The sequence below is a fragment of the Lampetra fluviatilis genome, chromosome 3 (genome assembly GCF_964198595.1).
Source record: "Lampetra fluviatilis chromosome 3, kcLamFluv1.1, whole genome shotgun sequence".
NCBI classification, from domain to species: domain Eukaryota; kingdom Metazoa; phylum Chordata; class Hyperoartia; order Petromyzontiformes; family Petromyzontidae; genus Lampetra; species Lampetra fluviatilis.
Window position 1 is genome coordinate 23,872,139 of NC_136277.1, and position 12,174 is coordinate 23,884,312.

Genomic DNA, 12,174 nt, shown 5'->3' on the forward strand with positions numbered 1-12,174 from the left:
AAAGTCACGTAGAAGGGAAATAATAAAATAATACATATTAAACATAATAACATTCTCACGACGTTTCGGCCGCAACACAAGCAGACGTTCAGGAATGTGAATTAAAAGGTGAAAAATATGGAACGCTTCACGAATTTGCGTGTCATCCTTGCGCAGGGGCCATGCTAATCTTCTCTGTATCGTTCCAATTTTAGTATATGTACTGCCGGAGCAAGTACACAACACACTAGTGTCGCGACGGGTATTTGTAACACCAGGTTACTAACATGCTTTTCACCATGGGGCCTGTAAAAGATGTTCTAGTGTTTAAAAAGAGCAACGTGTTGGCAGTAATTCTCACGAAACATTATATTCTAATATTATAGATATGTAGATATGAATTTTACGTTAAAGAAGTGTGTTTATTGAGCACATATTTGTTGGGATTGACTGGCATGTTTTATGCAGGAGTGCATTGTGGGATAGAACAGGTGGGCACACTGGAGGTGCCTTCATGGATGGCACAAAGATGTCCTGGGTCAGAGGCAGTTTGAATTTACTGACGGGTCAAAGCCGTTCTTATTTGCACATTTTGTCATTCAGCACGTAGGAAAAGAAATAAATATGCGACGTTTCGAGCACGGGCCAACGCAGTGTCACCAAAGAATGTATATATTTGAGGGAGGACCACAGTGGAGTTTTGCATTCAAGGAGAAACCAACGTGGCCAGGAAAACTACAAACATGAGTCTAACGCTCAAAGATCTGAAAAGACAGGTACGGGAACCTACTTGTTGTACTTCCTCGCCAGCCCCCAGATCTGTGTCATGCCAACCAGCTGAAGACACTTAGTGTATCATTCGTGTAAGCAAATAAATTGAGCAACGCTTGTTTGCCATTAGGTACAGGAATATTCTTGGATCTTTCGGTAAAGTCACGTAGAAGGGAAATAATAAAATAATACATATTAAACATAATAACATTCTCACGACGTTTCGGCCGCAACACAAGCAGACGTTCAGGAATGTGAATTAAAAGGTGAAAAATATGGAACGCTTCACGAATTTGCGTGTCATCCTTGCGCAGGGGCCATGCTAATCTTCTCTGTATCGTTCCAATTTTAGTATATGTACTGCCGGAGCAAGTACAGAACACACTAATGTCGCGACGGGTATTTATAGTACCGCGGCCAGTATACACTTTACACTATGGGCCCCACAAAAACTTGTGTTATTTTATTTTAGATAAATTACTAACAATCGTACTCATACACATTTGAAACTAATGTTATTGTTATCGAGAATAATCAGTTTTCGCGTCTAAACTGTGCTTATTGAGCATATTTTTGTTTGGATTTAACTCTCGTTTTTCCAGCCCCAATGCATTGTGGGATTGTAAAAACCGGGGCGGCCTCGCACTGCGCTGGATGTGTGGGGAGGTTGATGGTGGCGGTGGGGGGGGGGTCACTTGAGTCTCTGCTGTTCATTCTTCACGTGGTAAAGATGAATGTCGGCGGCTGGGAGAGACAAAGGCGGTGGCCGAGAGGTGACGCCGGTCGTGAGGGAGTCCCACGGGACCGGTTCAGATAATCGCTGTCACCGGTGGCGTTGGCCGTGAGCGGGAATCTAACTCGGGTGGCGGGGTTCGTAACAGCGCAGCTCGCTCGCCGCTGCACGACACACACAGCATTACACACACACAGCATTACACACAGCATTACACACAGCATTACACAGACACACACATGACCAACACAACCCCCAGACAATGTCCACGACCCAACGCCCGTAAACATGTCACAACCCACGAGCACATGAAGGACCAAGTCCAACCGGCAGCACAGTCCGGCTCGTGTGTGCGATCTCCAACGGCGTAGGGATCAATAAGACGAGAAAGGGTCATTTCAACGGGCGGACTTGAAGAACGCCCAACGGGTGCGGCACCTCCCGGGAAGAAGAACAACGGGAGGAGAAGTGGGTGACGGCTGCTCCACTCTCCCCAATCCACATCCGGTCGGCGCAACCGGCAACTCCAAGGGTGCCAGGCGCTGGAATCCTGTGGGTGGAAAACCTGAAACTCCTGAGGCACGACATCCGCGGACACACGCCCCAGCTCGTTGGACACATCAGCCACCCGGCCCTTGGGTAGTGGAGATGAAGGGATCCCGCCCGGCGGGATAACAACGGTTTCAGTCGTGACGGATGCACAACAAACGATCAGACTGGATACACACACACCCATCGACACAACATGGATGTCAGGGTCCCCTGCCACCGTGCAACCATCACATCAATTAGTTAGGTGGTGATAGGGCGAAGTCTAAACCTTATAAGTGCCCATCCAATCACACACCTCCCTCAACAATCAGGTGGTGATGGGGCGACGTATGAACCTTCAAATGCCCATCAAATCACACACCTCTTAAGTACAATTTGGACGTCTTCCGGCATCCCTGGCCAAAGAAGTCGTGCCTCAAGATCGACCCATGTACCGGGTCAAGGAAGACACGCTTCAAGGTCGACTCAGTCTGTTGCACCTCAAGGTGCAGCAACCGTTAATCTGCAGCCCCTATACTTTGCCCCACAGAACGGCGTGTACCACAAAGTTATATCGTTGCAATTTTCCATTCCACACATCAGCAGCCCTACCTTGAGGACCACTAGGGACATTTCTTGTCACCCTTTACCACAACGGGGTAACTACATAACCGGATCAGTCAGTAAAACACTACCTGATGCACGATGCCGAGTGTAAAGACCAAGGATCGAAGAGCCGTAGCACCGATGGGTTCCATTCCAACAGACAGCCGCAAATGCTCTCAGGACTTCCCTTTTATGCTCCTGAGAGTGGCCTCGCTCTGCCTTCGGCCACGCCCTCTTTTGGATTTTTCCAGAAGGTTCTCGACCAAGCATCACGAGTCCCTCAAGCCACCCTTTGGGCCCCCTCGCTACCCTTCACGTGCCCTCTCGGGTTCATCCAGAATATCACGTCCTTACTTGACCTCTCTCTGACCGTCACCAGAACCATGCCCCTTGGGGTCCGCTTCCATGCCATACTGTGCTCAAGATGCACAGTCCCACTCTTGTGACAGTAGCTGGCGATAAACGACATAGTGACTCCATTTACGTCACGACACGAGAAACGAATTGGCATGTGCCCCAGCAATTTATTATGGAGCATAATAAATTGAATAAAAGGTGAAAAATATGGAACGCTTCACGAATTTGCGTGTCATCCTTGCGCAGGGGCCATGCTAATCTTCTCTGTCGCGACGGGTATTTGTAACACCAGGATACTAACATACTTTTCATCATGGGGCCTGTAAAAGATGTTCTAGTGTTTAAATAAAGCAACGTGTTGGCAGTAATTCTCACGAAACATTATATTCTAATATTATAGATATGTAGATATGAATTTTACGTTAAAGAAGTGTGTTTATTGAGCACATATTTTTTGGGATTCACTGGCATGTTGTATGCCCGAGTGCATTGTGGGATAGAACAGGTGGGCACACTGGAGGTGCCTTCATGGATGGCACAAATATGTCCTGGGTCAGAGGCAGTTTGAATTTACTGACGGGCCAAAGCCGTTCTTATTAGCACATTTGGTCATTCAGCACGTAGGAAAAGTAATAAATATGCGACGTTTCGAGCATGGGCCAACGCAGTGTCACCAAAGAATGTATATATTTGAGGGAGGACCACAGTGGAGTTTTGCATTCAAGGAGAAACCAACGTGGCCAGGAAAACTACAAACATGAGTCTAACGCTCAAAGATCTGAAAAGACAGGTACGGGAACCTACTTGCTGTACTTCCTCGCCAGCCCCCAGATCTGTGTAATGCCAACCAGCTGAAATCCTGAAGACACTTAGTGTATCATTCGTGTAAGCAAATACATTGAGCAACGCTTGTTTGCCATTAGGTACAGGAATATTCTTGGATCTTTCGATAAAGTCACGTAGAAGGGAAATAATAAAATAATACATATTAAACATAATAACATTCTCACGACGTTTCGGCCGCAACACAAGCAGACGTTCAGGAATGTGAATTAAAAGGTGAAAAATATGGAACGCTTCACGAATTTGCGTGTCATCCTTGCGCAGGGGCCATGCTAATCTTCTCTGTATCGTTCCAATTTTAGTATATGTACTGCCGGAGCAAGTACACAACACACTAGTGTCGCGACGGGTATTTGTAACACCAGGGTACTAACATGCTTTTCACCATGGGGCCTGTAAAAGATGTTCTAGTGTTTAAAAAGAGCAACGTGTTGGCAGTAATTCTCACGAAACATTATATTCTAATATTATAGATATGTAGATATGAATTTTACGTTAAAGAAGTGTGTTTATTGAGCACATATTTGTTGGGATTGACTGGCATGTTTTATGCAGGAGTGCATTGTGGGATAGAACAGGTGGGCACACTGGAGGTGCCTTCATGGATGGCACAAAGATGTCCTGGGTCAGAGGCAGTTTGAATTTACTGACGGGTCAAAGCCGTTCTTATTAGCACATTTGGTCATTCAGCACGTAGGAAAAGTAATAAATATGCGACGTTTCGAGCACGGGCCAACGCAGTGTCACCAAACAATGTATATATTTGAGGGAGGACCACAGTGGAGTTTTGCATTCAAGGAGAAACCAACGTGGCCAGGAAAACTACAAACATGAGTCTAACGCTCAAAGATCTGAAAAGACAGGTACGGGAACCTACTTGCTGTACTTCCTCGCCAGCCCCCAGATCTGTGTAATGCCAACCAGCTGAAATCCTGAAGACACCTAGTGTATCATTCGTGTAAGCAAATAAATTGAGCAACGCTTGTTTGCCATTAGGTACAGGAATATTCTTGGATCTTTCGGTAAAGTCACGTAGAAGGGAAATAATAAAATAATACATATTAAACATAATAACATTCTCACGACGTTTCGGCCGCAACACAAGCAGACGTTCAGGAATGTGAATTAAAAGGTGAAAAATATGGAACGCTTCACGAATTTGCGTGTCATCCTTGCGCAGGGGCCATGCTAATCTTCTCTGTATCGTTCCAATTTTAGTATATGTACTGCCGGAGCAAGTACACAACACACTAGTGTCGCGACGGGTATTTGTAACACCAGGGTACTAACATGCTTTTCACCATGGGGCCTGTAAAAGATGTTCTAGTGTTTAAAAAGAGCAACGTGTTGGCAGTAATTCTCACGAAACATTATATTCTAATATTATAGATATGTAGATATGAATTTTACGTTAAAGAAGTGTGTTTATTGAGCACATATTTGTTGGGATTGACTGGCATGTTTTATGCAGGAGTGCATTGTGGGATAGAACAGGTGGGCACACTGGAGGTGCCTTCATGGATGGCACAAAGATGTCCTGGGTCAGAGGCAGTTTGAATTTACTGACGGGTCAAAGCCGTTCTTATTAGCACATTTGGTCATTCAGCACGTAGGAAAAGTAATAAATATGCGACGTTTCGAGCACGGGCCAACGCAGTGTCACCAAACAATGTATATATTTGAGGGAGGACCACAGTGGAGTTTTGCATTCAAGGAGAAACCAACGTGGCCAGGAAAACTACAAACATGAGTCTAACGCTCAAAGATCTGAAAAGACAGGTACGGGAACCTACTTGCTGTACTTCCTCGCCAGCCCCCAGATCTGTGTAATGCCAACCAGCTGAAATCCTGAAGACACCTAGTGTATCATTCGTGTAAGCAAATAAATTGAGCAACGCTTGTTTGCCATTAGGTACAGGAATATTCTTGGATCTTTCGGTAAAGTCACGTAGAAGGGAAATAATAAAATAATACATATTAAACATAATAACATTCTCACGACGTTTCGGCCGCAACACAAGCAGACGTTCAGGAATGTGAATTAAAAGGTGAAAAATATGGAACGCTTCACGAATTTGCGTGTTATCCTTGCGCAGGGGCCATGCTAATCTTCTCTGTATCGTTCCAATTTTAGTATATGTACTGCCGGAGCAAGTACAGAACACACTAGTGTCGCGACGGGTATTTGTAACACCAGGGTACTAACATCCTTTTCATCATGGGGCCTGTAAAAGATGTTCTAGTGTTTAAAAAAAGCAACGTGTTGGCAGTAATACTCACGAAACATTATATTCTAATATTATAGATATGTAAATATGTATTTTACGTTAAAGAAGTGTGCTTATTGAGCACATATTTGTTGGGATTCACTGGCATGTTGTATGCCCGAGTGCATTGTGGGATAGAACAGGTGGGCACACTGGAGGTGCCTTCATGGATGGCACAAAGATGTCCTGGGTCAGAGGCAGTTTGAATTTACTGACGGGCCAAAGCCGTTCTTATTAGCACATTTGGTCATTCAGCACGTAGGAAAAGTAATAAATATGCGACGTTTCGAGCACGGGCCAACGCAGTGTCACCAAACAATGTATATATTTGAGGGAGGACCACAGTGGAGTTTTGCATTCAAGGAGAAACCAACGTGGCCAGGAAAACTACAAACATGAGTCTAACGCTCAAAGATCTGAAAAGACAGGTACGGGAACCTACTTGCTGTACTTCCTCGCCAGCCCCCAGATCTGTGTAATGCCAACCAGCTGAAATCCTGAAGACACTTAGTGTATCATTCGTGTAAGCAAATAAATTGAGCAACGCTTGTTTGCCATTAGGTACAGGAATATTCTTGGATCTTTCGGTAAAGTCACGTAGAAGGGAAATAATAAATAATACATATTAAACATAATAACATTCTCACGACGTTTCGGCCGCAACACAAGCAGACGTTCAGGAATGTGAATTAAAAGGTGAAAAATATGGAACGCTTCACGAATTTGCGTGTCATCCTTGCGCAGGGGCCATGCTAATCTTCTCTGTATCGTTCCAATTTTAGTATATGTACTGCCGGAGCAAGTACAGAACACACTAGTGTCGCGACGGGTATTTGTAACACCAGGGTACTAACATCCTTTTCATCATGGGGCCTGTAAAAGATGTTCTAGTGTTTAAAAAAAGCAACGTGTTGGCAGTAATACTCAGGAAACATTATATTCTAATATTACAGATATGTAAATATGTATTTTACGTTAAAGAAGTGTGCTTATTGAGCACATATTTGTTGGGATTCACTGGCATGTTGTATGCCCGAGTGCATTGTGGGATAGAACAGGTGGGCACACTGGAGGTGCCTTCATGGATGGCACAAAGATGTCCTGGGTCAGAGGCAGTTTGAATTTACTGACGGGCCAAAGCCGTTCTTATTAGCACATTTGGTCATTCAGCACGTAGGAAAAGTAATAAATATGCGACGTTTCGAGCACGGGCCAACGCAGTGTCACCAAACAATGTATATATTTGAGGGAGGACCACAGTGGAGTTTTGCATTCAAGGAGAAACCAACGTGGCCAGGAAAACTACAAACATGAGTCTAACGCTCAAAGATCTGAAAAGACAGGTACGGGAACCTACTTGCTGTACTTCCTCGCCAGCCCCCAGATCTGTGTAATGCCAACCAGCTGAAATCCTGAAGACACTTAGTGTATCATTCGTGTAAGCAAATAAATTGAGCAACGCTTGTTTGCCATTAGGTACAGGAATATTCTTGGATCTTTCGGTAAAGTCACGTAGAAGGGAAATAATAAAATAATACATATTAAACATAATAATATTCTCACGACGTTTCGGCCGCAACACAAGCAGACGTTCAGGAATGTGAATTAAAAGGTGAAAAATATGGAACGCTTCACGAATTTGCGTGTCATTCTTGCGCAGGGGCCATGCTAATCTTCTCTGTATCGTTCCAATTTTAGTATATGTACTGCCGGAGCAAGTACAGAACACACTAGTGTCGCGACGGGTATTTGTAACACCAGGGTACTAACATCCTTTTCATCATGGGGCCTGTAAAAGATGTTCTAGTGTTTAAAAAAAGCAACGTGTTGGCATTAATACTCACGAAACATTATATTCTAATATTATAGATATGTAAATATGTATTTTACGTTAAAGAAGTGTGCTTATTGAGCACATATTTGTTGGGATTCACTGGCATGTTGTATGCCCGAGTGCATTGTGGGATAGAACAGGTGGGCACACTGGAGGTGCCTTCATGGATGGCACAAAGATGTCCTGGGTCAGAGGCAGTTTGAATTTACTGACGGGCCAAAGCCGTTCTTATTAGCACATTTGGTCATTCAGCACGTAGGAAAAGAAATAAGTATGCGACGTTTCGAGCACGGGCCAACGCAGTGTCACCAAAGAATGTATATATTTGAGGGAGGACCACAGTGTAATTTTGCATTCAAGGAGAAACCAACGTGGCCAGGAAAACTACAAACATGAGTCTAACGCTCAAAGATCTGAAAAGACAGGTACGGGAACCTACTTGTTGTACTTCCTCGCCAGCCCCCAGATCTGTGTCATGCCAACCAGCTGAAGACACTTAGTGTATCATTCGTGTAAGCAAATAAATTGAGCAACGCTTGTTTGCCATTAGGTACAGGAATAGTCTTGGATCTTTCGAAAAAGTCACGTAGAAGGGAAATAATAAAATAATACATATTAAACATAATAACATTCTCACGACGTTTCGGCCGCAACACAAGCAGACGTTCAGGAATGTGAATTAAAAGGTGAAAAATATGGAACGCTTCACGAATTTGCGTGTCATCCTTGCGCAGGGGCCATGCTAATCTTCTCTGTATCGTTCCAATTTTAGTATATGTACTGCCGGAGCAAGTACACAACACACTAGTGTCGCGACGGGTATTTTTAACACCAGGGTACTAACATGCTTTTCACCATGGGGCCTGTAAAAGATGTTCTAGTGTTTAAAAAGAACAACGTGTTGGCAGTAATTCTCACGAAACATTATATTCTAATATTATAGATATGTAGATATGAATTTTACGTTAAAAAAGTGTGTTTATTGAGCACATATTTGTTGGGATTGACTGGCATGTTTTATGCAGGAGTGCATTGTGGGATAGAACAGGTGGGCACACTGGAGGTGCCTTCATGGATGGCACAAAGATGTCCTGGGTCAGAGGCAGTTTGAATTTACTGACGGGTCAAAGCCGTTCTTATTTGCACATTTTGTCATTCAGCACGTAGGAAAAGAAATAAATATGCGACGTTTCGAGCACGGGCCAACGCAGTGTCACCAAAGAATGTATATATTTGAGGGAGGACCACAGTGTAGTTTTGCATTCAAGGAGAAACCAACGTGGCCAGGAAAACTACAAACATGAGTCTAACGCTCAAAGATCTGAAAAGACAGGTACGGGAACCTACTTGTTGTACTTCCTCGCCAGCCCCCAGATCTGTGTCATGCCAACCAGCTGAAGACACTTAGTGTATCATTCGTGTAAGCAAATAAATTGAGCAACGCTTGTTTGCCATTAGGTACAGGAATATTCTTGGATCTTTCGGTAAAGTCACGTAGAAGGGAAATAATAAAATAATACATATTAAACATAATAACATTCTCACGACGTTTCGGCCGCAACACAAGCAGACGTTCAGGAATGTGAATTAAAAGGTGAAAAATATGGAACGCTTCACGAATTTGCGTGTCATCCTTGCGCAGGGGCCATGCTAATCTTCTCTGTATCGTTCCAATTTTAGTATATGTACTGCCGGAGCAAGTACACAACACACTAGTGTCGCGACGGGTATTTGTAACACCAGGGTACTAACATGCTTTTCACCATGGGGCCTGTCAAATATGTTCTAGTGTTTAAAAAGAGCAACGTGTTGGCAGTAATTCTCACGAAACATTATATTCTAATATTATAGATATGTAGATATGAATTTTACGTTAAAGAAGTGTGTTTATTGAGCACATATTTGTTGGGATTGACTGGCATGTTTTATGCAGGAGTGCATTGTGGGATAGAACAGGTGGGCACACTGGAGGTGCCTTCATGGATGGCACAAAGATGTCCTGGGTCAGAGGCAGTTTGAATTTACTGACGGGTCAAAGCCGTTCTTATTTGCACATTTTGTCATTCAGCACGTAGGAAAAGAAATAAGTATGCGACGTTTCGAGCACGGGCCAACGCAGTGTCACCAAAAAATGTATATATTTGAGGGAGGACCACAGTGTAATTTTGCATTCAAGGAGAAACCAACGTGGCCAGGAAAACTACAAACATGAGTCTAACGCTCAAAGATCTGAAAAGACAGGTACGGGAACCTACTTGTTGTACTTCCTCGCCAGCCCCCAGATCTGTGTCATGCCAACCAGCTGAAGACACTTAGTGTATCATTCGTGTAAGCAAATAAATTGAGCAACGCTTGTTTGCCATTAGGTACAGGAATATTCTTGGATCTTTCGGTAAAGTCACGTAGAAGGGAAATAATAAAATAATACATATTAAACATAATAACATTCTCACGACGTTTCGGCCGCAACACAAGCAGACGTTCAGGAATGTGAATTAAAAGGTGAAAAATATGGAACGCTTCACGAATTTGCGTGTCATCCTTGCGCAGGGGCCATGCTAATCTTCTCTGTATCGTTCCAATTTTAGTATATGTACTGCCGGAGCAAGTACAGAACACACTAGTGTCGCGACGGGTATTTGTAACACCAGGGTACTAACATCCTTTTCATCATGGGGCCTGTAAAAGATGTTCTAGTGTTTAAAAAAAGCAACGTGTTGGCAGTAATACTCACGAAACATTATATTCTAATATTATAGATATGTAAATATGTATTTTACGTTAAAGAAGTGTGCTTATTGAGCACATATTTGTTGGGATTCACTGGCATGTTGTATGCCCGAGTGCATTGTGGGATAGAACAGGTGGGCACACTGGAGGTGCCTTCATGGATGGCACAAAGATGTCCTGGGTCAGAGGCAGTTTGAATTTACTGACGGGCCAAAGCCGTTCTTATTAGCACATTTGGTCATTCAGCACGTAGGAAAAGTAATAAATATGCGACGTTTCGAGCACGGGCCAACGCAGTGTCACCAAACAATGTATATATTTGAGGGAGGACCACAGTGGAGTTTTGCATTCAAGGAGAAACCAACGTGGCCAGGAAAACTACAAACATGAGTCTAACGCTCAAAGATCTGAAAAGACAGGTACGGGAACCTACTTGCTGTACTTCCTCGCCAGCCCCCAGATCTGTGTAATGCCAACCAGCTGAAATCCTGAAGACACCTAGTGTATCATTCGTGTAAGCAAATAAATTGAGCAACGCTTGTTTGCCATTAGGTACAGGAATATTCTTGGATCTTTCGGTAAAGTCACGTAGAAGGGAAATAATAAAATAATACATATTAAACATAATAACATTCTCACGACGTTTCGGCCGCAACACAAGCAGACGTTCAGGAATGTGAATTAAAAGGTGAAAAATATGGAACGCTTCACGAATTTGCGTGTCATCCTTGCGCAGGGGCCATGCTAATCTTCTCTGTATCGTTCCAATTTTAGTATATGTACTGCCGGAGCAAGTACAAAACACACTAGTGTCGCGACGGGTATTTGTAACACCAGGGTACTAACATCCTTTTCATCATGGGGCCTGTAAAAGATGTTCTAGTGTTTAAAAAAAGCAACGTGTTGGCATTAATACTCACGAAACATTATATTCTAATATTATAGATATGTAAATATGTATTTTACGTTAAAGAAGTGTGCTTATTGAGCACATATTTGTTGGGATTCACTGGCATGTTGTATGCCCGAGTGCATTGTGGGATAGAACAGGTGGGCACACTGGAGGTGCCTTCATGGATGGCACAAAGATGTCCTGGGTCAGAGGCAGTTTGAATTTACTGACGGGCCAAAGCCGTTCTTATTAGCACATTTGGTCATTCAGCACGTAGGAAAAGTAATAAATATGCGACGTTTCGAGCACGGACCAACGCAGTGTCACCAAACAATGTATATATTTGAGGGAGGACCACAGTGGAGTTTTGCATTCAAGGAGAAACCAACGTGGCCAGGAAAACTACAAACATGAGTCTAACGCTCAAAGATCTGAAAAGACAGGTACGGGAACCTACTTGCTGTACTTCCTCGCCAGCCCCCAGATCTGTGTAATGCCAACCAGCTGAAATCCTGAAGACACCTAGTGTATCATTCGTGTAAGCAAATAAATTGAGCAACGCTTGTTTGCCATTAGGTACAGGAATATTCTTGGATCTTTCGGTAAAGTCACGTAGAAGTGAAATAATAAA

At 43.5% G+C, this 12,174-nt stretch overlaps 1 protein-coding gene, 11 non-coding genes and 1 pseudogene across 13 annotated transcripts in view; 1 reads left to right on the plus strand and 12 right to left on the minus strand.

The window, feature by feature from the left end:
* CDC20 (cell division cycle 20) overlaps positions 1-12,174 on the plus strand; it is a 59,581-nt gene that overhangs the window by 5,669 nt on the left and 41,738 nt on the right. The window lies entirely within an intron of this gene.
* Positions 112-218, minus strand: LOC144931138 (U6 spliceosomal RNA). The gene has a single exon (XR_013636534.1). It is a non-coding gene; the product is annotated as a U6 spliceosomal RNA (small nuclear RNA).
* LOC144931139 (U6 spliceosomal RNA) lies at positions 1,020-1,126 on the minus strand. The gene has a single exon (XR_013636535.1). It is a non-coding gene; the product is annotated as a U6 spliceosomal RNA (small nuclear RNA).
* Positions 3,179-3,274, minus strand: LOC144931129 (U6 spliceosomal RNA; annotated as a pseudogene).
* On the minus strand, positions 4,040-4,146 carry LOC144931140 (U6 spliceosomal RNA). The gene has a single exon (XR_013636536.1). It is a non-coding gene; the product is annotated as a U6 spliceosomal RNA (small nuclear RNA).
* LOC144931141 (U6 spliceosomal RNA) lies at positions 4,956-5,062 on the minus strand. Its single transcript, XR_013636537.1, has one exon. It is a non-coding gene; the product is annotated as a U6 spliceosomal RNA (small nuclear RNA).
* Positions 5,872-5,978, minus strand: LOC144931125 (U6 spliceosomal RNA). The gene has a single exon (XR_013636524.1). It is a non-coding gene; the product is annotated as a U6 spliceosomal RNA (small nuclear RNA).
* LOC144931142 (U6 spliceosomal RNA) lies at positions 6,787-6,893 on the minus strand. The gene has a single exon (XR_013636538.1). It is a non-coding gene; the product is annotated as a U6 spliceosomal RNA (small nuclear RNA).
* On the minus strand, positions 7,703-7,809 carry LOC144931122 (U6 spliceosomal RNA). The gene has a single exon (XR_013636521.1). It is a non-coding gene; the product is annotated as a U6 spliceosomal RNA (small nuclear RNA).
* On the minus strand, positions 8,611-8,717 carry LOC144931143 (U6 spliceosomal RNA). Its single transcript, XR_013636539.1, has one exon. It is a non-coding gene; the product is annotated as a U6 spliceosomal RNA (small nuclear RNA).
* Positions 9,519-9,625, minus strand: LOC144931144 (U6 spliceosomal RNA). The gene has a single exon (XR_013636540.1). It is a non-coding gene; the product is annotated as a U6 spliceosomal RNA (small nuclear RNA).
* Positions 10,427-10,533, minus strand: LOC144931145 (U6 spliceosomal RNA). Its single transcript, XR_013636541.1, has one exon. It is a non-coding gene; the product is annotated as a U6 spliceosomal RNA (small nuclear RNA).
* LOC144931146 (U6 spliceosomal RNA) lies at positions 11,343-11,449 on the minus strand. Its single transcript, XR_013636542.1, has one exon. It is a non-coding gene; the product is annotated as a U6 spliceosomal RNA (small nuclear RNA).